Source organism: Peromyscus maniculatus, chromosome 9 (assembly GCF_049852395.1).
Source record: "Peromyscus maniculatus bairdii isolate BWxNUB_F1_BW_parent chromosome 9, HU_Pman_BW_mat_3.1, whole genome shotgun sequence".
Classification (NCBI taxonomy): Eukaryota; Metazoa; Chordata; class Mammalia; order Rodentia; family Cricetidae; genus Peromyscus; species Peromyscus maniculatus.
This window is the reverse complement of record NC_134860.1, coordinates 141990-157384: the sequence shown is the minus strand read 5'-3', so window position 1 is coordinate 157384 and position 15395 is coordinate 141990. Positions and strand designations below refer to the sequence as shown.

At 39.8% G+C, this 15395-nt stretch overlaps 1 protein-coding gene across 1 annotated transcript in view; it reads right to left on the bottom strand.

Annotated features, from left to right (window-relative positions):
* Positions 1 to 15395, bottom strand: part of LOC102926660 (disks large homolog 5-like) — a 73169-nt gene that overhangs the window by 28905 nt on the left and 28869 nt on the right. The gene's annotated exons all lie outside the window — the stretch shown is intronic.

Sequence of the window (15395 nt, the reverse complement as noted above, 5' to 3'; positions counted from 1 at the left end):
ATAAGCACTACCCAAGAATGGCCCTTCCTCTCCTTAACATCCATACTCAATACTATAAGAAATAAAGCATGCCAAGGAATGGATGATGTGGAGGAGGAGGAGGGTTGAGTTCTCAGAAGTGAGAAAGCACCTGAGGAAGGCTACGGTTAAGAGAAGATGGCCATGGAGAAATTGTAAGTAAGCTAAGACTATTATGAGATCCAAACTCTTCTAGAATGTCCTCTCTATGTGCCTGGTGTATTATCAGGCCTCTAGAGTAACAGAAGTTTTAAAATTATTCTCTATATTAAAAGGGGATTTGTTAGAATGGCTTACAGCCTGTGTTCTAGCTAATCCAACAATGGCTGGAAATGAATGGGAAGTCGAAGAATCTAGTAGTTTCTCAGTTCTTAGACTGAGTGTCTCAGCTGTCTGCCATATTATGCTGTAATCTTAAAGAAGTAGGCTCTAATGTCAGTGAAGGAATGGATGTGCTAACAAGGTGAGAGCAAGCAGAGAAAGAGGGAAAGCTTCCTTTTTCCATGTCCTTCTATAGACTTCCAGCAGAAGGAGTGGTTCAGATTACATCTGGATTAAAGATCTGAATTAAAGGTGTGACTGCATTCCTCAAAGTTCCACAATAAAGTAGTTCAAATTAAGCAGAAATAGACCACAGGTGTTCCCTCTATTTTTGGGTTATATTATTCCCAGATGTCATCATGTTGACAACTAAAAATAGACATCAAAGTCTTAATCCTATGTACTAACATTCTTGAGCAAATGGCTCCATTAAGATTGAAAGGAAGGAGTGGCAATAATCAACAGGTACATGGGAATCAGCTGTAGATCTCATGGTCATGATGACTCTCAGTGGCTGCATTATGGCCATGCATAGCTAAAATAGGATGAAATACCAGTCTGTGGTTTGTTGAGTAAAAGGGGAGCAGCTAGAAATCCAGTACTTTAAAAATCTGGTCTTTTTCTATAATTGAAGATTTGAAATTCAAATAATTATGTTTTGTTTGATAGTAACTGTGGTTAAAAAAAAAAGGGTCCATAGGTAAAAATGGGTGCTCTTTAAAGAAAAGGAGAAAGGCCTAAAATGACAGCACATTTGTCCTGTCAGAAAGAGGAGGATGTCTGTCTCACACCATGTGAAGTTTGACTTGAACTCCTCCAGACCATGTATTGCTTACTCCATATATCCTGTGATGGGAAAAAACTCCTTCCTACAACAGGAAGAACTGGGATGACTAATGTGTGGTCTTCATTGTCTTCAACAGCTAGATGCCTCCTATTGCTTTCAAAGCAAAAAGGATTCATTTAGATTTGAAATTTCTCTAGGGTCATACAAGTGGGATTTCAGGCAACAGCACCAGGATGCAAATCCTACTCCAGAGATGTCACCATTGACACCACCATGATGAACATGGTCACTGCAGTGTGTTTCACCAAGAATATTGGCATTGGACAATGTGCCTGGTGCTGTTTCAGAAACTTGCAACATGTATAATTCTGAATATGGGATGGAGCCTTCCCCAAACCATCAAGCAGAATGGACTCCTCCATTTCTTTAGAACATAAGCTTTGGCATGCAGATGACTGACTCAGGCTTGTATTGGGACCTAGCCTCTGTAGTAAGGGGCAGGGCCTCTGATGGGAACTTTTCCACCACAACACTGCAAGGATGGTCAAAGCTGCTGGCAGCCAACAGCTACTCCAAATGTCCCCGCTACAGTATCAAGCACCATGGCTAGGCATGTGTCTCCCTCCCTAATGCAGTTTCCTGATTCTGGAAGGCATAAGCTAGCCCAGCCATGTAGATTTGAAGGACAGTGTCAGCTCATATCTGATGTGGTGCAGGTAAATCCTGTTGTGCCTAGAACTTAGCAGCACCAAGTCCTGATCACACTTCCCCAGGACCCAAAGAATCTGAATGTCTGGGGCCCTGGTAGATGGCCAGGGGTGTTTCCCTCTCTTCTTATTGGCGTTAGATTCCCATGAAAACTGTAGGAATCCACTAGGATGAAGTGGAGCAACACCCTACTCAGAGAGGGACAGCTCCTTAGTTCATCTGTTCCTCCTGCCCCTCTTTGCCAGTTTGAATGAAATGAAGGAGTTCCCAGAAAGGCAGCTGCAGCCTGAATAATTCACGGCTCTCCTAAACTCACCATCAGAGACTCTTGAATCTATGTCTGTTCTTAAGAAGCCCGGAGAAGCTGAATGGCCCTATTGTTTCCCAGACGCTCCCAGATGCTGAGGCCCATACTGGAAGGCCCAGCTTAAGTTCACCTCCTCCATGAAGCTCCCAATCCCCTGCTCAGGACTCACTGTGCCTTCTGCAAAACCATTTATTTCTCCAGGCTCTACAATAAGACCAAAGGCAAGCTTCCTTCTGCCTCTCTCTGGTCTCTCCATGTTCTCCATTCTCTCTCTCAAGCAGCCAACTCAGTCTTACCAACATGTCTATGGGCACTGAACGAATACCCCACAGGCATGTGGTGTTGCCACAACACTGGTAACATCACAGAGAATATCAAGGGCTCTCCAAGATAAGACAGAATTGCAGAGAAAGGACTACTAGGGTCACGTCCATCAGCCCTCACCTACCTACTAACTAGCTGTTCTGCAATTCACAAAAAGCCATGTTGCCCTTCTCAGGAGCCTTTCCAGAAACATAAGGAAAGAACTTCAGTACATCCTTTTTACAAAGCCAGGGATCTCTCTCTGCTTCATTAGAATATTTTTACTACTTCATATATGGGAATTTGAAGTCTCTATTCCAAACACATCTGGCGAAATGGCTCATCACTTCTTCAGATCTCTAATTAATAACATGAGAAATAAAGGTTGCTAGGGTATTAGGTCAGGATGGTGGGGAGGAAAGATCAGTCTCCAGAAGTAACCAAGCACATTGTGGAGAATCCCCAAGGCTGATACAGTATGTGGGTGTGGTGGGAGATTTTTGGATGTCCTGTCAGAACAAAGATAGTCCCATAATCAATGAGGAGAATTATCCCGAATCATCAGCAGAATACATTCTAGCCCTCATAAAATACCAAAAGGTCATCAACTAGTGACATGTCTGCCTGGGGATACTAAGAACCAGAGTTCCCCAGGGAGCCCTCAGACATAAGAGCAAACTCTTGCACAAGTGTAAGGCTCCGTTCCTGCACTGGGGTTTGAGGAAAGATGAATGGCTACTGAGAGGCTACACACAGATATGCAAAGGCATTCACAGAAAATCAAATGTGTAATAGTCATGGGGATAGTATGCAGTGTGTCACTGCGGTGGTGCTAACCCCAGAGCTACACAAGAGCCAAATTCTTTGATTGGAGCCAACTGTGACAATGCACATGCCCTTAGGAAAGGTGACACAGCCAGCTTAAATTACAAGAGCCATCGGAGCATGAGAGAAGCAGGCAAAGGACACAAGAGGACAGGTTATTAGGGGTACTTTACCATAGACCTTTCCCAGAGCCCCACTTCACACTTTGGAATTTACTGACAGTCCTGAAATGAAGAACTAGCACCATGTTTGGTCTGGATTGAAAATTCACCAGAAGTCTAGACTGTGTCTTCAAAAGTGTACTTGATGGAAACCAGAAGAAATGAGTGATGTGAGGCAAACTATGTCTTTTCAGATGTTATATCACACTGACAAGTCATGCTAGACAAGGTGAGCTATCTCAGTAATACCCAATTCTAGAAGTCAAAGCACAACACCTTTCCAATACACTACCTCATCTCAGTTAATCCTTACACACTGAAGGATACACAGAAAGTGACTGACAGATGAGCCTTTGCTCAGACAGGTTTTGAAAGCTCAGACTTGAGTCTCCCCCTTTATGGATGTCAGTTTCCCATCTCTCTGTAGGGAGGTGGATATCTTAGATGTCAGTTATTTATCTCTGTTTCCCTGCACAAGGGGACTCAGTGGACAACCTCTTAAGGCTTACTCAAACTGTAGAGGATACACCTTGGCTGCAGAGCCATCAGGCATGTGCTTTCAGATGCATGGAGATAATGGCTACTGTTAAAATCACTTAGGTAGTACAGGGAGGCCCAAGTCCCTTGCTCTATGCTTCAGAGTCTCATGTTAGTGGAAAAACCATGCAGGGACTAAACATGGTCAACAGATTCACAAAGCCTTCCTCACTGACTCTTCAGGACAGTCTCAGTCCAGGACCACTGAATCTAACAGCTCTCAGGCTGAACTCCTAACCTGTGTGCCATCAACAGGTGGTAAATCAGAAACCTCAGGGGTCATTGGAAGACAGCAGCACTTGGGGGCTCCTGCCCTGCTAGTGGCTATGATGTCAAGTGTAAGAACCTCAGATTTTCCAGGCTACTCTCCTTTTCCTATTATCACTGGCACATAACTAAAGGACTCCAGTGGCTGTGAAAAAGTCATGTTACAGAAATCCCATTAATTCCTCTATGCCTTCATCCCTGAAGTTCCCAGTTCTTGAGCCCTCGCTCTAGAAACCTGAGGCCCACCACATCCAGAAAGCTCCCCAGCCCCTTCCCAAAACTCACTGCCTCTTCCACAGGACCATTTTTTCCATGTTTTCCAGGTAGACTAGGACCAGCTTCTTTCTGACTCACTCTGGTCTCTCCATGCAGTCCATTCCCTCTCCCACACAGACCTCTGAGTCTGGAAAGCATGTCTAGAGGCCAAGCTTGTGGTCACTGAACAAATGACATCAAGGCAGTCAGTGTTGCAAAGCACTAGTGACATCACTGGGATTCCAAGAGCTCTCCAGGATACAACAGAATGCCCAGCAAATGGTCTGCTGATGTCATGGGGCACAGCCTTTGCCTCCTTGCTAATTAGTTCTCCATGAACTGACCAGAAGCTGCGGTTTCTTTCCAGGAGTCTCTCCTGTGACACAGGGGAAGTCATTCAGCTCCTTTTGCTTCCAAAGCTGGGAATTTCTCTCTGCTTCATAAAATTTTTTTCAGTAATTGAACACTCACTTTATAAACACTGCCTAAGATTGGCTCTTACCCTCCTCACATCCATACCAAATAATATGAAAAGGCATGCCAAGGAATTTGGTCATGATCATTGAGGAGGAGGGTTGAGTTCTCTGAAGTGATCAAGCACATGGGGGAGCCTACGGTTAAGAGGTTAAGGTTAAGGGAATTTTAGGATTTGACTCCTTCAAACTGGCTTGCAAGCATGCTTCTTTGGCATTTTCTTGTGGCTAACTGATGGAAGATAGCTCAGCCCTCTGTGGGTATGCAAGTGAACCTGGACCTCAGAGGAAAACTAGCTGAGCAGAGCAGTAAACAGCCTTCTCTGTGGTTTCAAGCCCCTGCCTTGGGATCTTGCCTTGGCTTCCCTTGATGATGGACTGTAACCTGTGAGGTGAATAAACCCTTCACTTTCCCAGATTGGCTTTTTGAACTTTTATCACAAAAATAGAAAGCTAACTAGAACACTTGTCATATTCTCAAGGCATGCTTTCATATCCATCCTTCTCCTTCCAGCCTGTAGCCTCCTTTTTCAACAATTATAAACTTTCTGGACACTGTAGTCGGTTGCAATATCTAGTCTATCAATCACACCCACTGCTTACATATCTCTATTTAAGTATTTTTTTTTTATTTCATATGTCATCTTTCTCTGCAATATGGCATGCTTCCTTATTTTACTCTTTTTTTTTTTTGGTTTTTTGAGACAAGGTTTCTCTGTGTAGCTTTGTGCCTTTCCTGGAACTCGCTTTGGAGACCAGGCTGGCCTCGAACTCACAGAGATCCGCCTGGCTCTGCCTCCCTAGTGCTGGGATTAAAGGCGTGCGCCACCACCGCCCGGCCCTATCTTACTCTTTTACAATTATCTCTGGATGTTCCTGCCTGTTCCACTCTAAAAATTATCCATGGAGTGGTGGTGGCGCATGCCTTTAATCCCAGCACTCGGGAGGCAGAGCCAGGCAGATCTCTGTGTGTTCGAGGCCAGCCTGGTCTTCAAAGCGAGTTCCAGGAAAGGCACAAAGCTACACAGGGAAACCCTGTCTTGAAAAATAAATAAATAAATAATAAAAAATAAAAATTATCCTTTGCCCAATAAAAAAACATTTATGATTACCTTATGATGTTCTACAGAAATGAGTGATATATTGTATTCACATTTTCTAATTCAATATCTATTGCTTTGTATTATTAATTTAGCAAAATTGACCTTTTCTATTACCTACTTATCCACAAAACTTTAAAAATTTCAATTCATTTAAGTCTTTTGTGTCTTTCAGAACATCAACTTTGTATGTCTTGCATGTATATAGGATTGCTCTTGGGTACCTCATAGCACTTTTTATTAACAGCATGCTTTTAAAGTGCGCTTATATAAAATGTCTTGTCATACACTTTTAAGCCTGGGACTTTTAAGACTTTTAAGGCTGGGAAAAGACTTTCCAATCAAATCGATTTAGGAAGCAACCTGGTGTAGCTATCCTAATATCTAATAAAGTAGATTTCAAACTAAAATCAATCGAAAGAGATCGGGAAGAACACTACACATTTATCACAGGGAAAATCCGACAAGATGACATCTCAATTCTAAATATTTATGCCCCAAATAGAAGGGTACCGACATTTGTAAAAGAAACATTATTAAAGCTTAAATCACACATCAGACCCCATACACTAGTAGTGGGAGACTTCAACACCCCACTCTTACCAATGGGCAGGTCTGCCAGATAGAAACTTAACAGAGAAATAAGGGAACTAAGACATTATGAATCAAATAGACTTAATAGGTATCTACAGAATATTCCACCCTAACACAAAAGAATCTACCTTTTTTTTTCAGCACCCCATGTAACCTTCTTCAAAATCGACCACATGCTTGGCCACAAAGCAAATCTCAACAGATACAAAAAAATTGAAATAACCTCCTGTCTCTTATCAGACCACCATGGCTTAAAGTTAGATTTCAACAACAACAAAAATTACAGAAAGCCTACAATCTCATGGAAACTGAATAATGCCCAATTGAATCACCAACGGGTCAAGGAAGAAATAAAGAAAGAAATTAAAGATTTCCTAGAATTCAATGAAAATGAATGTACAACATTCCCAAACTTATGGGACACTATGAAAGTAGTACTAAGAGGAAAATTCACAGCTCTAACTGCCCACTTAAAGAAGTTGGAGAAATCTCATACTAGTGACTTAACAGCACAACTGAAAGCTCTAGAACAAGAAGAAGCAAAGTCACCCAGGAGAAACAGATGCCAGGAAATAATCAAATTGAAGACTGAAATCAATAAAATAAAAAAAACAAAGAGAACAATACAAAGAATCAATGAAACAAAGAGTTGCTTCTTTGAGAAAATCAACATGATAGATAAGCCCTTATCCAAATTAACCAAAAAGCAGACAGAGCCCCAAATTAACAAAATCAGAAATGAAAAGGGAGACATAACAACAGACAATGAGGAAATCCAGATTATCATCAGGTCATACTTCAAAAACCTGTACTCTACAAAATTGGAAAATCTGAAAGAAATGGATGATTTTCTGGATAGGTACCCAATACCAAAGTTAAATCAAACCAGATAAACTATTTAAATAGACCAATAACCCCTAAGGAAATAGAAATGGTCATTAAAAGTCTCCTAACCAATAAAAGCCCAGGATTAGATGATTTCAGCACAGAATTCTACCAGATTTTCAAAGAAGAGCTAATACCAATACTTTTCAAATTGTTCCACACAGTAGAAACAGAAGAAACAATATCAAATTCTTTTTATGAGGCTACAATTACCCTTATACCCAACCACACAAAGATGCAACAAAGAAAGAGAATTACAGACCAATCTCCCTCATGAACATTGATGCAAAAGTACTCAATAAAATACTGGCTAACTGAATCCAGGAACACATCAAAAAAATTATCCACTATGACCAAGTCGGCTTCATCCTAGGGATGCAAGGATGGTTCTACATATGCAAATCTGTCAATGTAATACACCATATAAACAAACTGAAAGAAAAAAAAAAACATGGTTATCTCACTGGATGCTGAAAAATCCTTTGACAAAATCCAACACCCCTTCATGATAAAGGTTCTAGAGAGCTCAGGAATACAAGGAACATACCTAAACATAATAAAGGCAATTTATAGCAAACCGACAGCCAACATCAAATTAAATGGAGAGAAATTTAAAGCGATGCCACTAAAATCAGGAACAAGGCAAGGCTGTGCACTCTCCTCATACTTACTCAATATAGTACTTGAAGTTCTAGCCAGAGCAATAAGACAACCAAAGGAGATCAAGGGGATACAAATTGGAAAGGAAGAAGTCAAACTTTAATTATTTGCAGACAATATGATAGTATACATATGTGACCCCAAAAATTCTACCAGGGAACTCCTACAGCTGATAAACTCCTTCAGTAAAGTAGCAGGATACAAGATCAACTCAAAAAAATCAGTAGCCCTCCTATATAGGAATGAAAAGGGGGCTGAGAAAGAAATCAGTGAAAAATCACCTTTTACAATAGCCACAAATAATATAAAATACCTAGGGTAACTCTAACTAAACAAGTGGAAGATCTGTATGATAAGAACTTTAAGTCTCTGAAGAAAGAAATTGAAGAAGATAACAGAAAATGGAAAGATCTCCCACCCTCAAGGATAGGTAGAATCAACATAGTAAAAATCTTACCAAAGGAAATCTACAGATTTAATGCAATCCCCATCAAAATTCCAACACAAATCTTCACAGACTTGGAAAGAAGAATACTTAACTTTATATGGAAAAAAAACTAGAATAGCTAAAAGAATCCTGTATAGTAAAGCAACCTCTGGAGGCATCATGATCCCTGACCTCAAGCTCTACTATAGAGCTATAGTAATAAAAACAGCTTGGTACTGGCATAAAAACCAACATGTGCACCAATAGAATCGAAATGAAGACTGTGACATTAATCCACACACCTATGAAGAAATGATTTTCGACGAAGAAGCCAGAACTGTATCATGGTAAAAAAGAAAGCATCTTCAACAAATGGTGCTGGCATAACTGGATGTCAGCATGCAGAAGATTGCAAATAGATTCATATCTGTAACCATGCACAAAACTCAAGTCCAAGTGGGTCAAAGATCTCAACATAAAGCCAGTTACACTGAACTGGATAGAAGAGAAAGTAGTAAGTATTCTGGAAGGAATTGGCACAGGAGACAACTTCCTAAATATAACACCAGTAGCACAGATACTGAGAGCGACAATTAATAAATGAGACCTCCTGAAACTGAGAAGCTTTTGTAGAGCAAAGGACACGGTCAATAAGACAAAATGACAGCCTACAGAATGGGAAAAGATCTTCACTAACCCCACATCTGAGAGAGGGCTGATCTCCAAAATATATAAAGAACTCAAAAAACTAGACTTCAAAATACTGGACAAACCTATTAATAAATGAATGATTTAGTATATTAACCTTTTCTAATTTAAGATTTAGAGAAGCAATTTAGAACACAGTATGTGTTGGGTGAATGTGTGTGTGTGTGTGTGTGTGTGTGTGTGTATGTGTGTGTGTGTGTGTGTGTGTGTGTGTGTGTGTGTGTGTGTGTAAAGGCAGTTATTCACATCCCACAGCTTACATATTGTGAAGACCAATGCTATGACAACTTGACAAAAGCTAAGGCTCAAAGAGGAGGGAGCCACATGTAAAATGTTTCTCCATAAGATCAGAGTGTAGGTAAGCCTGTAGGGCATTTTCCTAAGTATTGATTGAGCTGGGAGGGCCAAGACAGTTGTGGGTGGGGCCACTCCTGGGCTGGTGGTTCTGGTTTCTACAAGAAAGCAGGCTGAGCAAGCTGCAGTGAGTGAGCCAAAAACAGGACCATCCTTGGGCTCTGCATCAGCTCCTGCCTCCAGGATCCTCTCCTGTTTGAATTCTGGTCCTGACTTCCTTCAGTGATGAACAGTGCTATGAAATTGTAAGTCAGATAAACTCATTCTTTCTCAACTTACTTTTAGTCATGGTTCTTCACTGAAACAACAGAACCCTAACCAGAACACTGTGCATGTCAGAGGACATCGTTCAGGAGTTGGCTCTCCCCTTCTACCATGCTGAGGCAGGTCTCTCTTGTTTCTAGGATGTACTGTGTGCTCTAGTCCAGCTGGCCTTCCAGCTTCCAGGAAATTTCCAGTCTCATCCCCACATTACTCTGTCATGAGTGAAGGAATCACAGATGTGTGCCACTGTTCTGGATTTTAGGTGATTTCTAGGGCTTGAACTCACCAGACTTGTACAGACAATGTGTGTACTAGTATCCCCCAGTATTCCAAAAGCCCTCGCTTTAAAACTTAAAATATTTTGAAAGTCCATAGTCCCTTAGAAAAAAGTCTCTTAATTGGGTCTGGTAAAAACAAACCAAAAACCTTACGTATTTTCTTATACCACAAAGGAAGAATGGAGCACAGAAATATTCAGATGGGAGCATTACCAAAATCCAGCTTTATTTATTAAATCCCTACAGCCCAATATCCAGCATCTGAAACAAATATGTAACTGGAAGTTTCTCCAGTCCCACCAAGCCCCTTATAAAATAATCACTCAGAGGCTTGATATTAATTATAAATTATATGGCCCATGGCTCAGGTTTCTTACTAGCTAGCTTTTATAACTTAACTCAAGCCATAACTATCAATCTATTTATTGGCATGTGTTCCTTGGCTTTACTTGCTTCCCATTACATGTTGCTCCTTGGGCGGTTGTCAATGTCTCTCCTGCATCTGCTTTCTCCTTTCCCTATCTCTCTTGGATTTTCCCACTTGGCTCCATCTTGTTCTGCCATAGGCCAATGCAGCTTTATCTATCAACCAATCAGAGCAACACATATTCACAGTATACAGAAAGATATCCCACAGCACTCATGTGATTGATCTTCTGGGCTCCAAATGGGTGGGGCATTCCTCCCTCTCTAGTTCCACTGCTTGCAACATATGCAGTGCAGCTTTTGTCTGGATTAGTCTGGCTCTACTCCGTATCTGTGCTTCCCCTCAGTAGATGGACCATGGTCTTGCCATCTGCAGTATTCTGTGGCATTATCTTTACCTCCTCTTCCTCCCCTATGTCCTGATTGGAGAGGTCCAGTTTAGGGTTGAGTGTTCAAGTTCTCTTCCTCTCTGCATATTGTCTAGCTGAGGGTCTCTGTATTTGTTCCCATCTGCTGCAGGAGGAAGCTGCTACTGTGATGGCTGAGAAATGCATTGTCTATGAGTATAGCATGATGTTTTCAGGAATCATTTTATTGCTATGTTCCTTAAGCAGAACAGTAGTATTTGGTTTTCCCCATGGACCCTAGCCTATCTAGTCTTAGGTTCTTGGCCAGCCAAGAAGTGCTGGGTATGCCTTCCCTGTCAGGGAGTGGGCCTTTAATCAAGTCAGGTACTGGTTGATTACTCCCACAAGCTTTGTTCCACAATTGTACCCCCATATCTTGGATGCAGTCACCATTCTAGATGGAGGTTTTGTAGCTGGGCTGGTGTTTACCTTTCTCCTTTGATAGTGAGCACAGTACTTTTCAGTGCCATGAAATCTAGTCCATAAGTGGTGAGGGCTCTAGGGAGACACCAGCTTGACTTCTCCATGTTCAGTGAATTGTGTCATTATCATCTTCAGGAACAGCACCTTCCTGTCAGTTTATGGAGAGCATCCAATACCCTTGCAATACCTTGGGTTGTTTGGGATCACCATTGGACACCTTTCACCTACAACTTGACTAGATGTAACCCATTGCCAGTACTGCAAGATTCATTTGGTAACAAGAGATATCCATTTGGGGCTTTGTCTCCCCACACTTTGGTTTCTGTTTGTTTTGGTTTTGTTTATTTGTTTTTTTTCGGGGGGGCTGTTTCATCTAGATCCCCTTCATATATGTATATATTTTAGAGTGGTTCTACTCTATTAGGTTTCCATAAGATCCCTCAAATCACCTTAATTTTACCTCTCCCACACTATATTTATTTGCCCCTTCTTCTCTCTCCCTCCTCGTTTGACCATCCTGTTCAAAACTCCATTTCTCATCCATCCATAACAATCTATTCTATTCCACCTTTATGGACATTTTCCCATCCTACTAGTCCTTACTCTATACCTAACCTGTGGTTATACAGATTGTAGCTTACTTATCTTTGACTCAACAGCTAACATCCATATATAAGTGAAAACATACCGTATTTGTCTTTTTGGGTCTGGGTTAGTTCACTAAAGATGACTTTTTCTACTTCTATCCATTTATCTGCAATTTTCAAGATTTCCTTTTTCTTTTTTTAACTTCTTTTTTAATAGCCCATTGTATAAATGCACCTCATTTTCTTTATACATTCATCTGTTGACAAATACCTAGGATGTCTCCAATTTCTGGATATTATAAATAGAGCAACAATGAACATGGTTGAGCAAGTGTCTCTGTTGTAGGTGAAGCATCCTTTGGGTATATGCCAAGAGTGATATAGCTGGGTCTTGATCAATTCCCAGCTTCCCAAGGAACAGCTACACCTATTTCCATAGTGGCCGTATAAGTTTGCATTCCCACCAGCAATGGATGAGTGTTTCCTTTGTTCCCCATTCTTGCCAACATTAGCTGTCATTTGTTTTATTAATCTTATCTATTCTGACTCATGTAACATGAAATCTCAAAATAGTTTGATTTACATTGCCCTAAAGACTAAGGATACTGCACTTTTTATGTGTTTCCTATACTTTAGAATTTTCACTAGTGAAACTTCTCTGTTTAGATCTATAGCTAGTTTTTAATTATGTTTATTTTCTTGATATACACGTTTTTTGTTCTATATATACTTTGTATATTAGCCTTCTACTGGATATATAGTTGATGAAAAGAAAAAACCTTTTCCCATGTTGTCGGCTGCCATTTGAAACAAAACACTATTAGTGGCAGAACAGATAATGCTCTGTGGGTGAACTCACAAGTTGACAGACACATTGGGGTTATCAAAATCCATTAAAGTTATGTAATAAAATATCCCTATATAATAATACATTTTTACAATTATAATTTAATGAATATACTTTAATATATTTCTACTTGTTGTTTGAGGAATGCATAGGATGCATTTTGAAAATATTCACCACCCAATTCCTCCCATTTTGTCATCCCAAGTCTGTCCCTACATCTGTGATGCCCAATTTATATCTTCTTCATTACATTAATTTTTAATAACCCCAGGGGCAAACTTAAAGAAAACTGACCCAATTTGCTGGAAGCCATTACTGGTCCGAAGCTCACCAGTTAAGAATAGGGGCTCAAGGACCCTTCCCTCTCCATGCTTGAATGTTGACCGGCTTGATATTGGACAATGACCACAGCAGCTCTGAGTCATGGCCAGAAGACACTGCTTGCTCTAATCCTTCCTGACCTCTGGCTCCTACAGTCTTTCTATTTCATCTTCCATGTTGGTCTTTGAACCTTGTGGAAAGGGTGTGATACAGATATGTCATTAAATATGACTGAAATCAATGAAATAAAAACAAAGATATGAAGATACAGTGAAACAAAGAGTCAGTTCTTTGAAGACATTAGCAAGATGGGCACACCTTTAGCCAAATTAACCAAAAGGAAGAGGAGGAAGAAAATAATGAAACAAAGGAGGAAAAAGGAGACATGGAGGGAATTAAAACCCTTTAGAAATTTACACTCCACCACACTGAAAAATCTTTTTGAAGAATTGATGAAGTTTTAGATGTCTGTAATCCATCAAAATTATATAAAGATAGCATGAATGATTTAAATAATTGAATACTAATTAATGGCATAGAAGCCATAATTAAAAATCTCCCAACAAAGGAAGTCCAGAGAAGGACAAATTCAGTGCCAAATTTGAACATATATTTAAAGAAAAACTAACACTCCACAGAATATTCCATGAAATATAAAAAGAAGGAGCTCATTCAAAGTCTTTTTTTTAAGCCAGGGATACCCTGGTGTTGAGTGAGGAAGACAGGTAGGTAGATAGGTAGGTAGGTAGATAGATAGATAAGTAGATAGATAGATAGTAGATGGATAGATAGGTAGAATTATAGGCCTATTTCCCTGATGAACATATACACACAAATTCTCAATAAAATACTTGTATATCAAGTTCAGGATCACATCAAAAAAATCATCCACCATGGTCAATTTGTCTTCATCTCAAACATGCAAGGATAATTCAACATACACAAATCAACATATTTATTCCACCACATGAAATGAATAAAGGACAAAAACAGAATGACCATCTTTGTATATGAAAAAAAAAGGCCTTTGTTAAAATTCAACTTTCATCAATGATAAAAAGTCCTGGAGAATCGAGGGATATAGAGGATATAACTCAACATAATAAAGTCGTTGTACAACAAGCCCACAGCAACATCATGCTAAATAGAGAAAAACTCAGAGCAATTCCAAAGAGCAGGAAGAAGAAAAGGATGTTCACTCCTTCCACTCCTATTCAATATAGAACTCTTAGCAAGAGCAATAAGACAACTGAAGGAGATAAAGGGGATACAATGGGAAAAGAAGTCAAAATGTCCTTATTTGCAGATGATATGATTCTAAACAAATAAAACTAAAAATTTATCAGAACTCTCTTAAGCCTGACAAATAGATTCATAAAAGTGAAAGATTGCAAAATCAACACACAAAAGTCAGTGGTCTTCCTGTATACCAATCACAAACATACTGACAAAGAAATCAGGGAAACAGTTCCACTCACAAAAGGCTTAAAAGTGTATGACAAGACATTTTATATAAGCGCACTTTAAAAGCATGTTATTAATAAAAAGTGCTATGAGGTACCCAAGAGCAATCCTAAATACATGCAAGACCTTCAAAGCTGATGTTCTGAAAGACACAAAAGACTTAAATGAATTGAAGTTTTTAAAGTTTTGTGGATAAGTAGGTAATAGAAAAGGTCAATTTTGCTAAATTAATAATACAAATGCAATAGATATTGAATTAGAAAATGTGAATGCAATATATCACCCATTTCTGTGGAACATCATAAGGTGACCATAAATGTTTTTTATTGGGCAAAGGATATTTATTTATTTGTTTATTATTTATTTATTTATTTATTTATTTTTCTGAGACAGGGTTTTTCTGTGTAGCTTTGTGCCTTTCCTGGAACTCGCTTTGAAGACCAGGCTGGCTTCAAACACACAGAGATCCACCTGGCTCTGCCTCCCGAGTGCTGGGATTAAAGGCATGCGCCACCACTGCCCAGCAGATAATTTTTAAAGTGGAACAGGCAGGAACATCCAGAGATAATTGTAAAAGTGTAAAGTAGGGAAGCATGCCATATTGGAGAGAAGGATGACATATGAAATAAAAAAATACTTAAATAGAGATACGTAAGCAGTGGGTGTGATTGATAGACTAGATATTGCA